The sequence below is a fragment of the Artibeus jamaicensis genome, unplaced genomic scaffold (assembly GCF_021234435.1).
Source record: "Artibeus jamaicensis isolate MK-2021 breed Jamaican fruit bat unplaced genomic scaffold, CSHL_Jam_final scaffold_666, whole genome shotgun sequence".
NCBI classification, from domain to species: domain Eukaryota; kingdom Metazoa; phylum Chordata; class Mammalia; order Chiroptera; family Phyllostomidae; genus Artibeus; species Artibeus jamaicensis.
In genome coordinates, this window is record NW_026522053.1 from 395,647 (window position 1) to 417,999 (window position 22,353).

Here is a 22,353-nt window from a genome sequence, read left to right on the forward strand (position 1 = left end):
CACAGTCGCTCTCTTCCATGACTAGAATTTGTATTCCTGATGGGGAGGGATTTATGAAAAGACTCAGAGGCTGGTTTGACTGGATCAGTCTTCAAGATTGACTTATTAGTCATGATTGACAGTTTATGGAGTACTAGCCTAATTTTTTTGAGGTCTCTGGCTCCTTTGACGTTGTTTTTGACAGAAGTTGGTAAACAAGAGGGACTGTCATGTCCCTGGGTCCACTCAAGTTTGGTTTCAAGTACATGTTGAGGCAAGTACAAGGTGGTGTCTCTTGTCATTTAACAATGTCTGCTATCCACAGGGACCACTTACATGTAACTATTGAGGTAATATATAATTCTCCCATGGGATCTATAACAGATGTGAAATAAATCATAATTAAAATTATTAATAAATCAGTTTTAACTTCACACTTACACAAGATTCTGTAACAGGTGAAATTAGTTTTTTGGTCTTCTTTTAAAAGAGATGTTGTTTTACCAGTTACTTGTGGATCTCTCCATAGGCTGAGAATTTCATACTAGTGCTGAAAACATCAAGCAGGACTCTGAATTGGTGATACAGCAGCGGATTTAATGATTAGATCAAGCAGGGAAGTGACTCTCAAGGTATCTGTTAAGTTGGTTTTAATGTGGACTCTTTTGTTTTTTTAAGGTTGTAATTAATTATATCATTCCAACAGTTCTCTGACTCCATCTGAGTGTCCAGCAACAATTCAGTTCAATTCGTTTCTGACACAGACTGTCTGGAGTTAGTGTTGACCCCACAAGTTAATGACTCAGTCTCACAAGATTGTCCCTCATCAGATACCAGCCACAAGTATGAGATAGCCCCAAGTTACCTGCACTTCTTTCTGCCTGGCATACTACGATTTTGGGAGTTCTATGATACCTCTTGCCCAGGATGATTTGCTAAAACATGTGACACTCAGAACACAGGAAAGCAAGATATTTAGGATTACAGTTTCACTGTCAAGGATACAACTTAGGGACAGCCAAATGGAAATGATGCATAGGGCAAGGTAGGAATCGGGGACACAGAGCTTCTGTTTCACCCCTGGGCATACTAGCTTCTCAGCACCTGAATGTGTTCACCAACCCTGAAGTTTCCCTAGTCTTATTCAGTTTCAACTGTGGTTCCTATATGTAGGCACAATTAGATTAAAATACTGGCAATTGGTGATTGAACTTCAGTCACATTTCCCCCCCTGTTGTCTGGAGGTGGCACTGAAAGTTTCTACTTTCTAATCCTGTGCCTGCTCTTTCTGGTATGGCCAGACCCTCTCTTGGGTCACACCCTGAGTCGCATCTTTAGCATGAACTCCATTGTGAGCCTTAGGAATAACAAAGGACATTCCTATTTGTAAGGAAGTTCCAGGGGTTTTAGGGCCTTCATTCGTACCTGGGGATAAAGACCAAATGTATTTTTTATTATACCACATTAATACTCCAGAATGGTATATACTTTTTTTTAATTTTTATTTCTTTTTTTAAAAATTTAATTATTGTTGAAATACAATTTTCTGTCTTTTACTCCCATCCCAGCCCACTGCCCCCTCCATGATCCCCACCTCCCTCCCATTTCCACTGCCCTTAGTTGTTGTCCATGTATCTCCAGAATGGTATATATTCTTGAACTTCAAATTACACTAGCTCTAGACCTCCATAATGCAAGAAATGAACTCACTATAAGATACCAGGTATACAGCCCTGGCTGAGTGCAGGCCTGCGAACTGAAAGATTGCGGGTTTGATTCCCAGTCAGGGCACATGCCTAGGTTGCAGGCCAGGTCCCTAGTTGGGGGTGTGCAAGAGGCAGCCTATCCATGTATCTCTTGCACTTTGATGTTTCCCTCTCTTTTTCCCTCCCTTCCCCTCTCTTTAAAAAATAAATACATAAAATCTTTTTTAAAAAGGTACCAGGTATACAGAATTCATGTTTTCTTTCAGTGACTAAAAAGAGTCGGATGTACATAATGCATTGGTTTAAGAGCATCAGGCTACAGTCAGTTTGGGTTTGAGTCTGAACGCTACCACCAACTTGTCACCTGACTTTGGATGAGCCACCTAACATCTCTAAGACTCATTTCCTTTTAAGTGTAAAATGAGGATAATCATAGTAAAGTGTTTTGTGGATTCAGTAAGGTAGTACACTTGAAGGATATGGCATAGTGCCTGGCATGTAATTAAAAATTTAATAACATTAGTTTTTACTATCTACTTGCATGCATAGCTAAACTCACTTGGATTGACAGCTCCCCAGAACTATCATTTTTTGTCCCCTTGTAGGGGGACATATAGGACATTGTATGAAACATTGCTAGGCACACAGTAGACAGGTGAAAATAAAACCTGCTCTGGGTATCTGGAAAATAGAGGAATGACTCTGTAATAGAAACTTCCACCCTGTTTTCAAAGCTAGCCTAAAACCCAGAGATGGAAAACCTTTCTCCTGGAATCCTGTAGAACATGCAAGGTATGGCAGAGGGGGCAGGGAGAGGGACGGGGTGTGGATTCAGGGTCTAGGAGTCTGCTGAATCAAAAATAGGGAACTGTTTCAAAAGATGTTTTTGTCTTTGGCAGTATGCTTTGAGATTCAATGAGTTGGGCAAAACCACGTGAGACTTTGGGAAGGAAATAACATTTATTTCAACAGGTTGAGACAGTCTTTGAGAATGGGCTGTCAGATACCGTGTTGTGTGATATAAAGCATTTGGGATACGCTGTGGAAAGAGTATGGAGTTACCTCAGAAAATTAAAATTGGAACTGCCTATGACCCAGCAATTCCATTTCTAGAAGTAGTTATATATCTGAAGACACTTTAAAACACCTAATTCACAAGAATGTATTTGTACCCCTATGTTCACCACAGCATTATTTAAAATAGCCAAGATTTGGAAGCAGCCCAGGTATCCAAAAGTAGATGAGTGGATAAAAAAGCTATGATACATTTACAAAGTGAAATACTATTCAGCCATAACAAGAAGGAAATCTTACCCTTTGTGACAGCATGAATGGACCTGGAGAATGTTATGTTAAGTGAAATAAGCCAGTCAGAGAAAGATAAGTACCATATGATTTCACTCATATGGAATCTAATGAAGAAAAGAAGGTAATGGAACAAAATAGAAGCAGACTGTATTTTTCACCCAGACTCTATCTATGGATACAACTGTCAGAGGTCGTAGAAGAGCTGAGTGAAAAAGGTGAAAGGATTAACCAAAAAAAGAAAAGAAGTTAAAGGGGGGATAAGTGGTGATACAGATGACATATTTTAGAATTGTACCCCTGAAACCAATAAAATTTTATGAACCAGTGTCAACCCAATAAATTCAATTTAAAAAAAGCATTTGGGGCTAAATCACTTTTCCATTGAGGCTTTGACTGTATTTTTTGTGTATGTGCTGCTTGAAAGAACACTCAAGAGTATATCTTGTACTGTTGATGGCATGTGAGATGATTTTTGGGTGTTACTTTGATGAACACTCTTCTGTATTTTTATGTGTATTAATGAAAACATAATCAGCATATCAGGTCTGTGACCTCCAAGGATAGTGATTTTTAGGATGATATTACAATGGATATTATTTTTTAAGCTTTTAAGAAAAGTATTAGGTGAACAATCATTGGGGTGTTAAACAGATATATAAGATCATAAAGGTTGTATTGGAGTGGTTGACATTTCTAAGGTTCAATAATTCTGGTGCAGAGACCAGTTAGGTTTACTAAGTGGATTCAAAGACTAGCCCAACTTAAGCAAATTGACAAATTTCTAATTGTGCATTTATGGTGAAAATACCTGTAACTAGATTATGTAGATTTTAAAACATGGTAGATGTTAGTAGTATAGCTTTCTTTAATAATGAAAAATGAATACTACTGCTTTCACTTTTCACCATTAGCAGTTTCCCCAAAGCCTGGAGTGATCCTTAGTTCCTTCCATTCTTTGGTGTTGGAACACCCCATGCTGGGAGTTTATGTTCTGACTTTTAGGTGGGACAAAAAGCCACCCCTCTCTTGAATGCATGCCAGTGCATATATTCTAGGTTCTGGAAGGCTGTAACTCTGCCCCATCTTAATGACCTTCTATATTACTTCTTGCTGGAAACTGCTTTAAAGTTAAATGTGAGCCCTGGGTGGTATAGCTCAATGGGTTGAGCATTGGTCTGCACACCAAAGGGTCACCAGTTCAATTCCCAGCCAGGGCACGTGCCTGGGTTGCAGGCCAGGTCCCCGGTTGTGGGTGCATGAGAGGCAACCACACATGAGGTTTCTCTCCTTCCTTTCCCCTTTCTCTAAAAATAAATAAATAAAATATTAAAAAAAATAAAGGTACAATGTGATATGAGCCCTAAAGTGATGTCAATCTTTATTTAAAGCTTCGTTTCATTGTCTGGGTGGGGTCTGATAACAGTGGGGTCTTCAGAGGTAAAAGAACCAGTCAGAAATAAAACAAATGTGGGAGATGCTTTCTTTTTAAGTAAAACCTCAGAATGAAATTGAAGTCTCAATTGTGTAGTAGTAGTTAAGAAAGCTCCTTCCACATTTGGTTTCTTGACATTATTTTATTTTAAGCCCTAATTACATGTGTTTCTTTGAAATTTTCTGTGTATCCTGACACTAATATTATGTATATTTGATCGTTTGCCTGTGTTCTACAAGTGATTTTGTTCTATAGTTACCTCAGCATTAATGGCTATACAGCTGGTATAATGTTTCAAATTTAGTTTAAAAAATTGCTATAAAGATAGTTCCAGGTCTGTTATCTTTCTGTACCATGTGTTATCTAATCAAAATAGGTTAAAACAGTAAAATGGTGACTGGTGTAGCCCAAGATTTTTCTCCTCTGTTAATTTAGTACAAAATTATGATTTTATAATCATGTAGAAACTGTCAGAGTTTTCCTACCTGAGGTAGAATCTAATGTTACAAGCCACGAGCCCTCATGCTTTCTAAATTTTGGTTTTGTCATTCATACTGTCTTGTCTCCTGAGAGAGTGGTGAACTGTATTAATTGGTGCATTGGGAAAGCGGAAAACGCTTTACTCAAAGCTATATTTTGCAGGATTAAAAATCTTTTCTCACTAAAATCTATTTCATGATGTTCATCCTTCGCACAGACCCACAAGACCTCCTTACACAAGGTAGATGTCAGGTTTCCGAAACAGTTGTTAGTCATTATTTATAGATAATTGCTGGTAAATGTGGAGAAATTCTGAGGAGGAATGGATGGGTGGGAGTTGTGACATTTGTTTTTGGTCTATAGACTAGGATTTGCAAAGCCAGAGTGAGGTTGTTCATTTCCTTCTCTTCTTGGGAAATTGCCATTGGATTGATAAGTCTTAGTTAAGATCTCCTATGGGCAGCTGAATAGTTGGACTTTTGAAGATGAGAGCCATAAGAAACAATATTCTTTCCCTATCATACAAAAAATTATCTCTATGGCAGTATAATATCCATGTATAACCATTCAAGGCCACACATTTGAAAAGATTAAATAAAACTTAGATCAAAATAAGACATGTACACCCGTAGTGGTGGAGTCAGATCTTCTCTAGCCGTTCTTACATCTTTCCAGCACCACTCACTCTGGTCTTAGAACAGACTAACCTTGTAATTTATCTGCAGTCTTTTCATTTCTAAAACAAAGCCCTTTCAGGTTGTTGGAAACTGGAAATTTCATGGTTATTTAAATAAAAAAATTAAATGTATAATCGAAGACTTTCTTTAAACTTCTCCAGGCAAAGAACTGAAATTGCTTAATTTATCTGAGCATTCGCATTTCTAAGATTCCAACTCACAACCATTTTCTTGGCCTGGCAGAAAGAGATAATAAAAATTTATGTAACAGGTAAAAATCTGTCTAGTTGCTTTTTCCACATTTGGAAGGGAGCAGTTTTTTCTTCCCTCTGAGCAGTTTAGCCTAAGTTCCCCCTCTTTCTGGTTTCTAGCTTTACTATTTGCATAGTAAATAAATTGATTCATTCAACACCAAGCTCTGAGGGTCTCCAGTATTTAGTACTTCTGACCATCTACTTAAGCTAAAGAGTTTTTTATTACAATAGCAGCTTAATAGAACACAGCTTTTAAAAACACACTTTTAACAGTTCTCAAGCTTTCACTATAGATACAAGTTTTCTCTAAAAACCAGACTATGGTAGTTCTCAAGTTAGATCTATGTGAGCAATGAACCAGCTTTCCCAGGCAGATTATGGGTCATTCACAGGGGACTTCTGAAACTCAAAAGCAGTCTCGTAAGCTAGAAAAATTTCACCTCCAAATTTGAGTTCCTTACTGTTGAATTCAAAGTGAAGTATATATAGTCTGAATTTTTCTTAAGGACTGACCCTAGAATTGGATACATGATGTTTCAGGAAAAAGAAATATTTTTATGTTTTGCCAGTTATACAGATAAATTTCAATGCCTATTGTGGATCTGGTTTTTAAGGACGTTTATGGTGTGGTAGGAAAACACACCTAACAATTATAGACATTAGAACAATTAGAAAATGTAAAGTCAGTACTAAAAAGTGCTGTCATGGAAGGTGTGGAGGGACAGAGAGTCTCTAGGACAGGAGAGGAGTCCTGTGGGAGGTAAAGTCTGAACTGGGCTTGAAAGACCAACATTAGAGAGTAAGGAGAGCTTCCAAGCAGAAGTGAGGTAACAGCATGGGTAAAACTAGAGTGGCACAGGGGCCATGGCATTTTGGGATGGCAGATGTTTCAGGATGCCTGTGAAATGAGGTGGAGAATAACAGGAGTCAAGGCCAAATTCGAAGGGCCTTGTTTGCTTTGTTGAGTTTGAGTTTTATTGTATAGATAAAGGGGTACTATTAAATAATGGCATACTCCCTTGGAGCATGTGTGTGGGTGTATGTATTTTAGATCAGTCCAGTGGCAGAGAGATTGGAGAAAAGAGTAGATTAAACTATTTGTAAGGGTACTACAGTAAAGATGGCAGGGGCCTGAACTGTAGAATTACTGAGTTAGAATTTACAAAGTTTGTCTGAGTCTGATAAAAGTTTATTGCTTGTGGGTTCCACATGGGTCAGTAGGCTGAAGGGTGCTTGCTCTATACAATCACTCAGAGAACCAGACTGTTGTATCTTGAACTGTCATGGACTGTCTTGGTCCCCACGACAGGGGACAAGATGGCTGAGATGTCACATGCCAACTCTGCTTGGGTTTGGAAATTCTAGGTATCACATCTGCCTACAACCTATTGGCCCAAAATAGGCATGTTTGCCCACCTACCTAAAAAGAAGCTGGGAAACTGAGGGAGCAGATGGAATGTTTGGTGAGCTCTGTCTGTGCCTCAGTCTAGGAACTTGAGTAAGATGCTTTTATTTCTGAGCTTATTTTTCATCTATAAAAGGGGAATATCAGTAGTACCAACCCCATAGAGTAGCTGTGGGCATTAACTGCTATAATAGCTATAAAATGCCTAGAGGTGTATCTGGCACAATGAAGCCATTGGAGGAAGTCTTTAAGTTTGATCTTGAGATTTTCTTACTGTAGGTCAAATCTAGTAGGTTATAACCAATAATATAACACCAATCCCCCCAAGCCCCCAAAATAAAAAGCATAGAGTGCATCATAGAACTGAGAGTGGATGCTGCTGTAAGAAACTTTTGTGTTATATTTGTAATGATTTATTTGGTCAGTATGTAAAGCGTTGTTCTCACTGAAGGTTGTACATAGAGTTCAAAAGACACTGGTCTAGTTCATAGTTCAGTCTCTCATTTCACAGTGACTTAAAGACTTATGCATACCAAACAAAGAACCCCATTCTTTTGCAGTAAACTTTTTTTGAAAGAATCAGTTTAAACTTCTAGATTTTTTAAAAGGATTACCTTAATTTTGAGAAAGTAAAACATAGGTTTTAATTTTAGCTTTGCCACTTGGTAGCTGTGTGCCCTTAGGCAAGTTCCTTATACTTTCTGTACCTCAGTTTTCTCATCTATAAAATCATGATGACAATATCTAACTCATAGGGTATTAATTGTTGGATTGTTGGATTAGTTGATAGGTGTAAAATGTTTAGAAAACAGACTGGCACATAGTAAACTTTATGTATTTATAGACAAGATCATGTGAAAAAGGCTAGTATTGTGCATGTATGTAGATTTACACAGTGCACTAGGCACACAATAGGTGTTTATTTTTCATTTGAATCTTTAGAAAGTGTTATTTGATGTCACTTAGCCCTTTTCATGTTATCATACACACACATTCCATGCCTTCTTGGGACTGGCAGTCTAAGATACTGTCACTGAAACAGTGACATCCTTTCTGTTCTATGTACTTGTCATTTTTGAGTGCTTGAGAGTCATGAATGTTTATGTTCTGTAGGGGTAAATAATGTACAGTGCATTTAAACATTGAACGCATAATAGAAACAAATAATAAGTCATAATGGATGATTTTTAAAATTTAGTCAGAAGAATTTATTAATGAAATATTTTTCTTTTCTGTATGTATAAAAAGTTTTTGGGAAGAAGCAAGTATCAAAGTTGTTTTAAGATTTCGAGGTAAACTTCTTTTGCAGTGAGTGGTTGATGTCAGCAGACTGATGTTCAGTGAGAACACTGCTTTTTGCCAGATCAGTGGGGGATGCTAGCTCTACCTTCCACTCTGATACAGAGTGGTACTCTGGGTGAGTAGGAGCTAATCCTGGCTGCCTGGCAGAAGTGGATTTGTTACATAATTTATGGTACCCCGGAGTCCTTTGGGGAGGTCTTTATTATCTTACTATCATGACACTGTCCATTTAGGCCTGAAGATTAATTTTTGCTCCCATGTAGGTCCACCAGAGTGATTCTCATAACTGAAAGGGTAGCAGCTTATTGTTAAATGCCTGTACTTGACTTTTGTTTTGCCAAAGTTAATCAGGAATGGTTGTTAGAAATTCAGAGATATTTCACTTAGTGACTTATTAATAGCTTAGTAGGCTTTTTTCCCCCTGTTAAGCTGATTTAACTTCTGAAAAATGAGTCATGTTTAGGGTTTCAAACGTTTTCTCTTTTACTAGTCTCAAAAAAGGTATACTAATGTTTCTATCTTGTCAATTGCTATAGCTGTTCATTTGTGTCACTCCTGCCATTCCTGAAGCAAATGTCACTTTGGTTTTCCATTACCTGACTCCAGTGGACTTCTTAATTCTATTACTGTGGCCATCCATTGCAAACAAGCCTGCACTATTTTTTTGACTTACTGAGAAATGTGGTAGTGTGATTCCTGCCCCCAGCTACCAGTCCTTAAACTTGTAATTTTTCAATGTTTCGTGTTAAAACAAACTTCTAATTCTGGCTATTTTTCTTTCTGATTTTAGACCTAAAATTGGAAGCTCTATTTTTGTAAAACATTCTCCTAGAAAGGTAACTATCCCAAATATTATTACTAGTCCTAGGGGTAGGGGGAACAGGAGCTGGGTGTTTCATGGGGAGAGCAGAATGTGTGGACCTGCCACTCCATGGATGTGGAGTCTGCCCTTTGCTTTTTGGCAGCTGCATCTGGCTTTGATGGCCCTGATTAGGACTTTAGTTCTTATCCTTTTCTTGCTGTTATCTGAGACCTAGCCCATTGTTTCCAGTGGTTCTGAAGAGATGGAGGGCCTTGATGGTCCACATCTCTCATCTTCTTTGACAATGGTGCCTGCTTCAGCCTTTAGTTAAAAACCTCTCTGTTATCAAGCAAATTCACTAAATATGAGTGGATTCACTAAATAAGGTACAATATCTCAGGGTGTAAAACTAGCTGTGAGTCCTTTGAGTTCAGTGTGCAGTATTCAGAAAAGCTGCTGGCTTTTGCTCTGGTATCTGCAGGCACTTTAAGTGGGCTGCCTTTGTTAACTGAGGTAGAGAAGATGCAGTTCAGACCAGCACCAGACAGTTTCTCATTGAGGCTCACCCACTGGCAAACCTGGGAGCATCCTGGGATGCTACTTAGCGTTGGCTTCAGTACACCCTATGGACTTCTCCTTGCTAATGGAGGCGGGACTGATGGCCATTATTAATGTGAATTTTCTCCAAGGGACAGGTGTAGGCCAAAGGAGGCATGACAGGATGGCATCTCCCTTTTTTAACTTCACAAGTTGGCTTTTGCTCCTTCAAGGTGAAAATCTGCTTGAGTGGGGAGAGAAGGAACATATACTACTGGCCGAGAAGCTGTGCTGGCATCACATCTGGGAAGTGATGAGGTGGGCAAGTGTTGGGAGGACAGGGTCCAGGAGAAACTGAATCTTAGGAACCTGTTCTTGAGAGAGGCAATGAAGAACCCTTAGAGCTCCATTCCCTTTGCTGTTGAGCATTTGGTAACATTGTCATATAATCAGAATTGGTATGTCGTTAAGAAAATCCTAAGGAAGAGAAAATGCAGTACAGATTTAAAAAAAAATCTGGGTAAATCAACTCATACAGTTCAAACCCATGTTGTTCAGGGGTCACCTGTACTAAATAACTATGCTAATAAGAACAGTGCTCAGTATGTTGGACTCACTTATTTAGTCATCATTTAAGGCATTTGAAGTACATGGACTAGTGCTTTCAACAGAAGTACCCAGTATATATCAGTGATTATTATCCATTTAACAGCTATTTATCAAACATTGCTTATGTAGCATAGCTGAGAGATACATAGGATCAAGAACTGGACAGGTAAAATTCCTGTTCCTGAGGCACTCACTTTCTGGTAGGAGACCAGACAATAAATAAGTCAACAAATAAGAATTTCAGAGAGTGAGAGTGGCCTGTGCTGTGAAGAAATAAAGTACTGTGCTGGGTAAGAGTGAGATGATTCTTTAGATTGGACAGAGAATGCATCTCAGTGTTTGAGCTAAGGCCCATCTGATACCAAGGACCCTCTGATTTCCCTAACCTCCAGGTGAGGAAGTGGAGGTACGGGGTGATTAGGTGTGTGCTGGAGCACAGCAGATCTTGGCTGGACAAGCCCAGTCATTCTGCACCCAGAGCATGGCCTGCTCTTTCAGAAGGCACGTGCTGCAGGGCCAGCTGGTGTTGAGTGGAGGGAGGGTGGGGCTGTAGTACAGATACCTCTAAGAAGATGCATATCATTTCACGGTCCCCAGTCACAGGACAGAGTATGAGTGTGTGTTGGGGTCCGAAACTGTATTCACATTTTCGAAGGCATTGATGACCAAAACAGCCTGCTGGCTGATTTTAGGATTTTCTTTCTTTCTTTTCCTCCTCCAAGCAGATCAGAGTTTATAAAGTAGAGGGTGGAGAAGGTACAGCAGAAATAGAAGTATGGAACACCCAAACAGAACTGAACCTAAGATTCTTGGGGTGGGGGGGCGGAATCAGGTATTCATTTGGCCGATTCCTCCCCCATTGACACAGGGGCTTGTCAAGAGAAGAGGGAGTAAGTCTGGTGGCAGGACTGATGGTTGCTCCTGGGCCTGGGAATAAACTCTGCAGTGATTTCAAAGCCAGGATGTAGGCTTAGGGTCGAGATTTAAGATTTAAGACCTTGAAGCCCTGGGTGGCTATCCAGGTGGGCATCATGAGTTTGAAGTGTTGGCTCTAACCCTGGGGGAAGCTTAAAGGTGAGGGCAGCCACCATGCCCAGGCAGCATATGGGTACCATTGGGTTCTCATGAGTCTTGTGAAGAAAGTTTTCCTTGAAGCTTTTCTGATTTCTGCAAACACTGGGGCTAAAGCCCTCGATGCTCAGGGGCTGCTTTGGGTTCAAAGCGTGCTTTTAGTCACAAGGCCAGGAGCAGCCAGCCATGTCTGGGTGAGCAAGCAGCCTGAGAAAACAGGTATTGTAAACTCTGCCTCCTGCTGAAGTCATGAAAAGGACTAATTTTAGGATTTTCTCTGGGTGTGTGTGTGTTTTCCATTGTAATCATTTTACATTTTTTAATTGTAGTTTTTCCCTTACCATTTACCTCCTACACTCTCTTCCAGCACAGAGTTATAGTGGACAGCATTGCAATGGCCATTAGGTGATGGCAGCTTTGGCATAAAGTGAGCAAGGACTGGGCTGAGATCATCAGATGTCTTACTTTGCCAAGCATGTAACGCCATGGTGCCAGCTGTCAGGTCTAGATCTCTATTTAAATTTAATCATTTGTTTATCTTTATAAATGTTAATGTACCCTTTGGCCATAGGAGCACACAATTGAGAAATCAGTAACTATTCTGTTGGGGCCTCAAGTTTCAACCTACAGGGAACTTTATTTTCAATAGAGATACATAGACAAGAGCATTTCCTATCACTGACTTCAAAACCTAAAAACTTTTTTTTTTTAAATTTTATTTAGTTATTTTTCAAGTACAGTTTTTTGTCTATTTTTCCCATCCCAGCCTCCCCCGCCCCTTGCTCCCCACCTCCCTCCCATTTCCACCCCCCTTAGTTCTCGTCCCTGTGTCCTTCCTATTTGTTCCTCCAAATCCCTCCCCCATTTTCCCCTTAACTTCCCTTCCTTCTCCCCTCTGGTCACTATCCCTTGTTCTCTATTTCAGTGTCTTTGTTTTTTGTTTGTTTTTTTTCTGCTTGTTTGTTTGTTTTGTTGTTTAGCTTCCTGTTAAAGGTGAGATCATATGGTATTTGTCTTTCAACCCCTGGCTAGCATTTTTAGTCCTTGAAACCAAAGAAATTGTTTCAGTAATAGTAATTGAAACCAAGAGGGTAGCCAAGTTCTGGTCAGATCTGGTTTTTCAGTTTCATAGGATGTGGCTGTGATCTGTTAACATCTGAAGATTGGTCATATTGTTATTGCACAAAGAAATTTCCAGGAGCTCTTGCTTTATGGCCTTTCATGTGGCATCTGAGTGCTGGGAGAAGGTTTCTTCTTGAAATGTAAAGATGAAAGAAAAATGTATGCACAACAGACTAAAGCATCTGTATATCTGCTTAAAGGAAACTTAAGGCTGCAGAGATTGAAATTGGCAAGGTTATCTTAGTTCATTTGTAATACCATCTTGTAAATAGCACCCTAATGGCCCAGCTGTAATGGAATTTTACAGTTTGCACAGGTTTGGTGTTAACTGGTTCTAATGTTCAGATAAGGGTCCCTTGATATATTGGATTGAAATTGTGGCCCTGTAAGTTGGTCCCAGTTTGTGAATCAGAATGTCAAGGTATCAGATTTTCTCTTTTCTTCGCTCTGTGAATAGAAGAAATGTGAGTAAGAGCATGTGTCTTGGTAGGAATTCCTTTTATTACAGAAAACCTGATATTTGGCTTATGCAGAAGGGGAGTTTATTGGCTGACATAGCTGAAATTCAGGCTTCAATCTGACTTTAGGTACAGTTGGATTCAGGGTGCAAATAATGCCTTCAAAACTCATTTTCTCTTTGTCACTTGGTGATGTTTTATTCTTGATTTCCATGGTAAAGAGTGACCATTTAACCTTTTGATAAGCATTATTCTTTTCCCTGGTGGCTGTTTCTGATCAGATTAGTGTAGCAGCTCCAACCTCCTGTGTTGCAGTACTTAATTCATTCTGGCTGGCTAAGGTCACCTGCTTATCCCTGAACCAGTCATTAAAACCAGGGGCATGTGAGCTTTGGTGGGCCTGAGTTACATGGTCCATAATGAGCCCCACCCAACCACTTGGCCAAGAGCGAGCAAGAGGGGTCTTTTGATGAAGAGCTTGGATGTTGGGAAGGCTAAAGACTCTCTGCTGCATGCAGTAGTAGTAGCCATGGCTTCATTTTGAATTAGAAAGCCCATATAATAAGTCTGTGGGCCATATATATGATAAGGCAGACCAGCATATCTATCATTTCCAGGGGTTCTGCAGTCCTATTTTTTCTTTTTAAATCCTCACCCAAGGATATGTAGTTGATTTTAGAGAGAGAAAGATAGAGAAACATTGATGGTTACCTTTTGTACATGCCCTGATCAGGGATCGAACCTGCAACCTTTTGGTGTACAGCAGTAATGTCAAACTCGTTTTCACCAGGGGCCACACCAGCCTCACAGTTGCTTTCAAAGGGCCGAATGTAATTTTAGGACTATAAACATAACTACTCCTTAACAGTTAAGCAAGAGCTCAGTGCTGCTGCCAGGGAGAAACGAGGTGCCGGGCTGTATAAAACAAGGTGGAGGGCCAGATTTAGCCTGCGGGCCTTGTGTTTGCCACCTGTGATGTACAGGATGACATTCCAACCAACTGAGCTGCTGGGCCAAGGCCCACAGTTCTATTTTGAGCAAGCCTCATGCTCCCTGGGAACATGATTTCCCTCACATTCTGGCTGGTACATTGGCCAGACCCTTCTACCCTTGATGCTAAACCTGTATAATAAGGGGACTAGTATTCATCAGACCTTTATATGGGAATCATCATTTCTCTTCTTTCTTCTTTTTTTTGGGGGGGTGGGGACAAGGGAGAGAGGTTGATTTGAAAGAATAAATTTGGGAAATTCATATATAAATGAAAGATGTCCTAATGATTAATCTCTTTCTGCCCTTCAACCCCTGCCCCTACTCACTATTTACCAACACTGCCTTGCAGTCCTTGGAGCTAGAACCATTGGATTTGTCAGCCTTTCTGAAGTGATTTACAGTGAAGCAAGTGGTTTCCTTCTTCACCTGTTTTCCATCTTCTTTTGGCAGTTTGGTATTTTTCCTTAAAGACAATATCTTCATGTGCTTTGGGTAAGGATTTTTTAATAATTTAATTAGGTGGCCAGCATTACAAGATGATGTTGGGAGAAATATACACTGTAATATACTGATATTATGTGAGCCGTCACTACTTTCTTGGAATTCATGTTGGATAATTTATATAATTTTTTTGCATATACTTTGATTTGTTGGTTTCACTTCTAGGAATTTATTCTCAGGAAATAGTTATAAAGATTTTAGTTTATTAGCTGCATATCCTGTTTATTGTCCCATTATTATCCAACAATGGGATTAAATGAACAAATTGTGGTACTTCAATCCAGTGGAACACTTATCTGACTATTAAATATGTTTTAAAAGAGTCTCAACCTATTTGCACCCCCTTTGCAGTACACCACCAAAGTTTTGACAGATTGAATAGTAGAATGTAAATAGTGTGTGGGTTACATGAAATGGCTGGTGCATTGGTAGTAATGCTAGTACTACTGGTGAATTGCTGCTCTTAAAAGCATTGTATGAAATGAGAATATTGATATACAAAAGTGGCAATGGAAAAGTTTGCAAAATAGAATGTACAGTACAACCCCAGTTTTTAAAAGTTCCATGTGCGCCCTGACTGGTGTAGCTCAGTGGATTGAGCGTGGGCCTGTGAACCAGAATATCAAGGTTCGATTCCCAGTCAGGGCACATGCCTGGGTTGCTGGCCAGTTCCCAGCAGGGGATGCATAAGAGGCAACCATACATTGATATTTCTCTCCCTCTCTTTCTCCTTCCCTTCCTCTCTCTTGAAAAATAAATAAATAAAATATTTAAAAAAAAAAAAAGTTCCATGTGCATCATATGTACAAGCATGGGTGCCATCCATCTCTGTGTGCTGCCTATGTGTGCTCATAGAAGAGACTGTGTGGATAGACTCCCACATTATTAATTTTGGGTGGCGGGTTACTAGGGGACTTTCTTTTCCTTTTGCTTTGAATTTTCTAAACTTTATGTAATAATGTGGAATGCTTCTGAATTTTGCAGTGTGAGTGAAAGCCTTAGTGGCCTCCCTTCTCTGACTAGCTTACTGGGGTGGCTGAAAATAGATATTTTTTGATTGTACAGATCTTTTTTCTGTCCTTCTTCCTCTTCCTGCTAACTATGCATTAATAGTCAGCTGCCATCTTGGGCCTCTAGGAAGAAACATAAATGTGGCCTTAATGGAGTTGGGGTTTTTTCCTTAAAGAATTAGTAAACATTTTAAGAGATTGTTGAATTACTGTGTTGTAAATCTGAGACCTACTTAGAGGAAATGTGGCTCTGGGAATCACATGGAGACATTTGTGGTCACTCACGTACCTCTTTATGGCGTGTCATCTGTGTATGGGTTTCCTTCCTCATCTTTTGATTCATTTCACAATTTCCTTTCTTGCCTTTCTTTGGCTTAGATGCAAAAACCAAGTATCATCCCCAGTTAACTATTTTTCAGTCAGTTACTAACAACTCAATTTTTGAAAAGATAACTGAAAAGATCATTGGTGTGGTAATTGGATGTTGAGGATTTATCATCCTCCACCTGAGTGGCTGGTATCCACATGCTAATGGAAGCAGGGAATTTGTGCCTGGTCAGTGGTCTCCTTTCCCCTGGGTCCAGGTAAGAAGACAAGCTCCAAGTTTAAATCAGAGACAAAGAGTGTGGCAGATGTGTCATTTTTATTATAATGCCATTTAGCACACACACCCAGTACAGCCCATCCCTCTGGTTTTAAACAGGGGAGTGACAGAAGAGGATGTGGAAAAAGCAAATAGTGGCCAGCCTAAGACTCTGTGCCCTCAGTGGGTCTGTGTGAACAGAAGTAGGTAGTGTGACAGCAAAAATTATTCCAAATGTGGGTCAGTAAAGTAATACGACTCCTTTTGGGTTATTTTGAGTTATGTGGGATTCATCATATACTTCAGTTCTGGAGTCCAGAGACCCAAAAGGCTTTATGATTTGGTATTTGGAAATTTTATAGTGCGTGTGTGTTGGCTTGGTTATATTTGGCAAGTAGTATTTGTTCTAGCAGCCTAAACTGGCTGCAGTCCTCAGATTGTAACTGGGTAGATACTCTTATTAGTGTATTTGAAGTACGCAAGGTAAGGAACGGTAAGAACATGTTAAAAAGAAAAGAAAAATTACTTTGTGCAAACCTGATTGGTTTTAGGAACTAAGATTACTTTACAGAAACATAACCATTGGTTTATTTTCTTCAAAATTTTTTTCTCCTTCCTTCCTTTCTCCCTTCATCCTTGTTCTCTCTCTCTCTTTTTTTTTTTTTTTCATTTTTAAGATTGGTTGATATAGAAAGTCATATGTTCCTACCAACCCTAATTACAACTCTTGTCTTAGCTTGCTGTGCAGTACATTTTAGGACGAAAAGCTGTTTAAAAGTGTGAAAATAGCAGCAGATGGGGCATGTGTGCTTTAGCAGAAGGAACAGCATCCCCTCCCAAGTTGCTCTGGGTAAAACCTAATTTCCAAAGATGATCTTGTAAATCCCAAGTTCCAGGTGACAGCAAGTGATTGCATTTACAATACTTAGCCTTCATCCTCATTAATTTTGCAAATTTACTTTCTAGGAAGTAACTTACAGACAGGCACCACCGAGTCCCAGCCTTTCTTGGTTGTTCGTTTAGCTTCTGCGGCTGCCGGGTGAGAACAGGGGCCCTTGTGATCTTGGCTTGGAGACTCCCCATAGTGATGGCTGTTGTTGTGCAGCGGCTTCAGCCCCTGGCAGCCAATGAAGAGCTAAGGAACTCATGTCCTCATGTTCTCTGGCCTTTGAGTATCTGGCATAGAGTAGGAGAAAAAGCATGCACCTGACTAGCTCTACCAACTGTTTAGTTGAAAGTTTGAAAGATGGATTTCTTATTGCTGATATGTAGAAGCACCAGCATTTGTCAGTGGCTCCTTGCTCCTGAACAGACTCTACATAGGAAAAGAATGAGAAGTATAGATTGTATTAGCCCCTTCTCTCAAGGAAGCCTTGCTGATACTGACGCTGGTATTTGGTGCTAGCATTTGCCTCCTGATTTTAGTTGCTTATTTCCCAGGGCTGTTTCCTTAGGTGACAGGTTCCCTTTAGCAGCCATCATAGCATTCCTCTGAGTGGGCTTCCTGACCAACCAGCTACAGTATGGAGCCAGCTTGTTCTGGTCTGTTCTCCATATGTCAGGGCCTGTTGCTGACTCTGGAGAGATCAAACTAAGATGACTAAGGAGAGAGAAGGAAGGCTGGAACAACAGGGTGATTTTTCACTCCTTGTTCAGATTGGTGTGGCCTGGCTTTCACTCTCCTTTTGGTCTTACCTGATTTTCTGTTAGCTTGAATAGGCTTGGGCAAGAAGTGTGAGAGCCGTTCACTAAGGAGGAAAGTGTCTGCCCTCAGAAGGCTTGCAAATTTAGAACTTTATCCTCTTTGGGTAACAAAAAGTGAAGGTAATTCCACAATAGTCCAGACCCCATATTTCAATGTTAGGATCCCAGAAATTTAGAGAGGTTAAATGACCTGTTCAAGGGTATACATTGCTTAGGGAGATCCCAGACCAGAACTGAAGACTTCCTGGAAGTTGACTCTGTTCTTGTTGACTAAGTACCCCTCGAGAACACCCAGGTGATGATAATGTATCTTTTCATTTTGGGCATTGTCATCTCCGTAGGGGAAAGGTATATCCAGGCACACAGAGAACAGAGTAAGGCTAGTGAAGTGGAATGGCACATTTAGAATCAGACACCAGGGCTGGAATCCATTTTCCTTTATAGACTGGTGTATGACCTTCATCTTAATCTCTTAATCTCTAGCCAAATCCCTTAATCTCTATTCATTTCCCTCTCTGTAAAAGGAAGATTATATTCTCTTCCACATAGTGTTGTAATGGGTTAAATGTGACCATTTATATCAGTCTCCTCAGTGAATATATGTAACTTAAAAGATACTGCTATCTATACATATTTTATTTTTTTTAATTTTATTTATTTATTTTTAGAGATGGGAGAAGGGAGGGAGAAAGGGAGAGAAACATCAGTGTTTGGTGGCCTCTTACGTGGTGGCCCCCCACTGGGGACCTGTCCTGCAACCCAGGCAAGTGCCCTGACTGGGAATCAAACCTGCGACCCTTCGATTCACAGCCCGTGGTCAATCTACTGAGCTACAGCCAGGTTTATCAATACATATGTTAAAATCACCTCTCAACATGAACCAGCTGGATGTACCCTTTGCCTCCCTCCTTTCCATTCCATGCTCCAGTCATTGAAGGACTCAGAACAGGCCTTGTGGTCTGACAGACTGATTTCATTTCCTAGCCCCAACGCTTAGTAGTGAAGAAACCTGTTTCCTAATGTTTACAAGCTTTGACAGTCCAATGGTTAGGAAATGTGCAGGTGAGGATGTGTGTGAAGTGTGCAACCCATGTTCCACAACTGTGAGTTCCTCCTCCTTAGTCCCTCCACATTTCTTTCTGTAATAGGAGTTCACACTCATCTCTCCCTTTCTTGTCTCTTTTTGCACTGCGTCTTTGTGGCTTAGCTCTTAATGGTTGTTCAGTTCCCCAAGAGGTGATTTTTTTCTCAGCAGTAGACAGTAAGTCCTAGAAAACAGGCACTAGCCTGATTGTCACTTCACAGAACTCCATGAGAGATGGAAGCAGCTTCCTGATTGCTCTTTGGGTCAGAGCCACCTGCAGGGTTCGTAGCCTACGGGACTGCCCTCAGCCCATCGATGCCACCAGCTCCAGGCCTGGGTCCAGGCAGGCAGCCAAGCCCATGCCCAGGAATAACAGCCAGGGTTGGCCCAGGGAAGGAGAGAGGCTGAAGGCTAATGTTCAGAGAGGGGGGAGAAGGAGGGAGACAGAAGCCACTGGAGCTGAAGTTGAAGAGGAAAACCTGGAGACTGATCTTGGTCCAGCATAGGCTGAGCAGTTGCTGTCTTCTACCTTTCAGGTAATCCCTAAGCTATAACTGTTTTGTTTGTTTTGTTTTGTCCTGTATTATTTCTGCCTTTCCTTTCTCTCCACCCTCCTTACCCCTGTCTCCATTCAACTCATTTTTGCCACTTAGCAGAAGGAGGCAGCACTCACTTACTGTGAGCAGAGCTGCTGTGGGCTCTGGGGAGTCCCACATGCCTGTATACTGAGGCAGAGTGGGATGGCCACAGAAAAGGGCACTGTTACAAGGGAGGCTTTATTCTGTCGTGGACTTTTTTTTTTTTTTTTGATATTAACAACTCTCATAAATGGCTGAGTCCTTTCTATGAGTCAGGTATTGGGCAGAGCATGTTACATGGATTATCTCATTTACTGTCCCCACCAGTCCTTGAGGTCCAGCTGTCCAATTTTAAACTTACCTGCTGAAGCCACATAGCTGATTCCATCCCCATGACTCAGATTCAGGTTTATCTGCCTGCTAAGCTTACCCTGTTAATTATTCTACTTTTTCTGCCTCCCTAGGTAGCTCCTTGACACTGGTGTGCCTTCACTACTTTTCCTATGAAATGGGGATGTCTTCCAAGAGCTACATTTATGTGTATCTATTATAATGTACTAATAAATACTGAGTGGTATTCATTAATAGTGATGCTGTTAATGATGACATTCGATTCTGGAGTACCCAGACTGTTCACCTCAGACACTTAGCAGGAGGACTGAATTGGAAGGCATTTCCATTAAATGAGTATAATAAATGAGTTTGCAAACTTACAGACCTGGGAATAAGTGGAAAGGGAAGGACTCTGGAACTGGCTGGAAGCTTGCCTGCCCACTGGACAGGGAGTGACCAGTGATTCAGAATATTCATAGGGGACAGTCAGTACTTAGCTTGATTTTATGCAGGATCTGTCACAAGGAGTCTTATTCCATGTAGAACATGATCTCCCAGGTATTTCTGGGCAGTGGTGCCTTTAAGCAGGATCGGTGCCATGGTTTAAGGGACTGTTTTTGAATAAGACCCAAGTGCATGAGTAAAGGAGGGGTTGGTGTCCTGGCAGGGTCTGGGAAACAGTAGCCTAGAGCCCATTGTTCAGATGGGACAATCTGGGGTTTCTGGTAGGCTAACCAGATAATACTTGGCTGATAATAGTTATATTAAGTGGCTTCAGGAGGTTGGGAGACAGTGTGTGATAGGTACCCTTTATCTGCATTTCCTGATGCTTTCTTACAACAGTGAAGCAGATAATATTTGCAAGTCGAAGAAATTCAGGTGTCAGTCAGGGTCAGATAGCACTGGCAGAGCTGGATCTCTGAACCATATTAGTGGGCTGAAGCTTCACAGGGTAGGGCCTCTGGAATCACTTTAGTCCCCACCTCTGGGAGGCTGAGCCCAAGGGCATATGGCCTACCTGGATCACCAATGACTCACCTGGGAGAGGGCAGTGAATAATAGGACACCTTCCTTGAGCACTGGGCACAAACCACATGTTGCTGTCTTTCCAGTGGCTGGCAGATTCACTACTCTGGGATTGTGTGGTAACACTCTTGGAGTTTGGGACCCATTTGTTTGTGGGCTTTCCCCTAGGTGTAGTTATAGGTGGGCTCAGCAGGTAAGGGTCATGGTTTCTCAAGCCCAACATACCATGTTTTGTGTTTGCGATGTTAGGTAATTTGCTTTGTTCCTCAGTTTGTCTTTAAGTGGGGTTGTGGTGAGGATATGTGAGTTTTAATGTCCACACTAGTGCTTTTTCTTAGCACTAATGTCCAGCATGAGATCAAGTGTTCAATAATTGATAACTACTATTACTAGCTATTAGCCAACAGCTAGTGGGACCAGGAAAAATTTCAACTGTAAAATACTTAATTAAGTGTGGGTAGCCTGGGACCCAGGGTTGGGCACTGTGATTGAGCCTGGGGAAAATGTGGGAACAGAACTAGAAGGTAGACATAATGGAAGAGAGCCCGCTGCATAGATAGGCGGCTGTCCTCACCATCATATATAAAAACATTTTCTCCTGTCTTGAGCCTACCACTTGCCTCAATACTCAGCGGGAATGGGGGTATTTCAAAGATGGGACCAGAATGAAAGAAAGGGATATAATGCTGGCACTTGCTGATTGATCATCTTTTTAAATTGATTTCCCCCTTCTTTTTCTCATCTGCTCAGCATGTTAAAAGCCTTCAGGTTTCAGCTGGCTATGCTGTATCAGATCATCAAAGATGCTCTTAACTTGGGGGGCTGAGTGTGTAAGTTGGATTTGGCGTCTTTGGGAAGCCCACCTTTTTTGCCCCTACCTGAAGGCCTTGGCACAAGGTTTTGGAGGAAGCTGTTGCAGTGACACATCTGTCTGGTGGGAGTGGGGTGAGTGGTCTGAAGTAGGTGGGTCAGAGGGAGGCCAGGAAATCCTCTTACCCTACCTGGTACCTGGGTCTCCCTCAGCAGCAGGAGCTGAGCAACAAACCTTGGTAAGCAGGGTTTCTGGAATTAGAGTTGCCAGTTCGCAAGCCTGGAGGGGAGGGTGGAGTCTGGGCCTTTTGTTTCTTTCCGTGCTCTAGTATTTAGAAACACAAACCTGGAAGTCAGACCCCCCAAATGGTATATTCCTGCATGTTTTGAGATAATTCAGCTCAAACAGTTGCTTCCCTTATATGCTTACTAAGCTGTGCTTTTGTCTTAGGTGTTGAACTCTTAAAGCATAAAAAGACTTAAAAATACATATTAGAGTCTGTCATTTTCTACATCAAAAACTGTTTAAGGGTTTCAGTGAGTTTTTGAAGCCTAAATGAAACTGTGAGTCGTTTGAGGGCATGTACAG

The 22,353-nt window shown here is 40.9% G+C and overlaps 1 protein-coding gene across 3 annotated transcripts in view; it reads left to right on the forward strand.

Annotated features, from left to right (window-relative positions):
• Positions 1-22,353, forward strand: part of DCUN1D3 (defective in cullin neddylation 1 domain containing 3) — a 54,661-nt gene that overhangs the window by 7,597 nt on the left and 24,711 nt on the right. Inside the window, exon 2 of one of the 3 annotated variants that reach the window (XM_053659489.1) lies at positions 509-611. The exons of 1 other annotated variant lie outside the window; for it this stretch is intronic. The gene's annotated coding sequence lies outside the window, so the exon portion shown is untranslated. Of the gene's footprint in view, positions 1-508; positions 612-14,351; positions 14,628-22,353 lie in introns of those variants that run through there. One more of the 3 variants, XM_053659490.1, reaches the window with a different exon arrangement.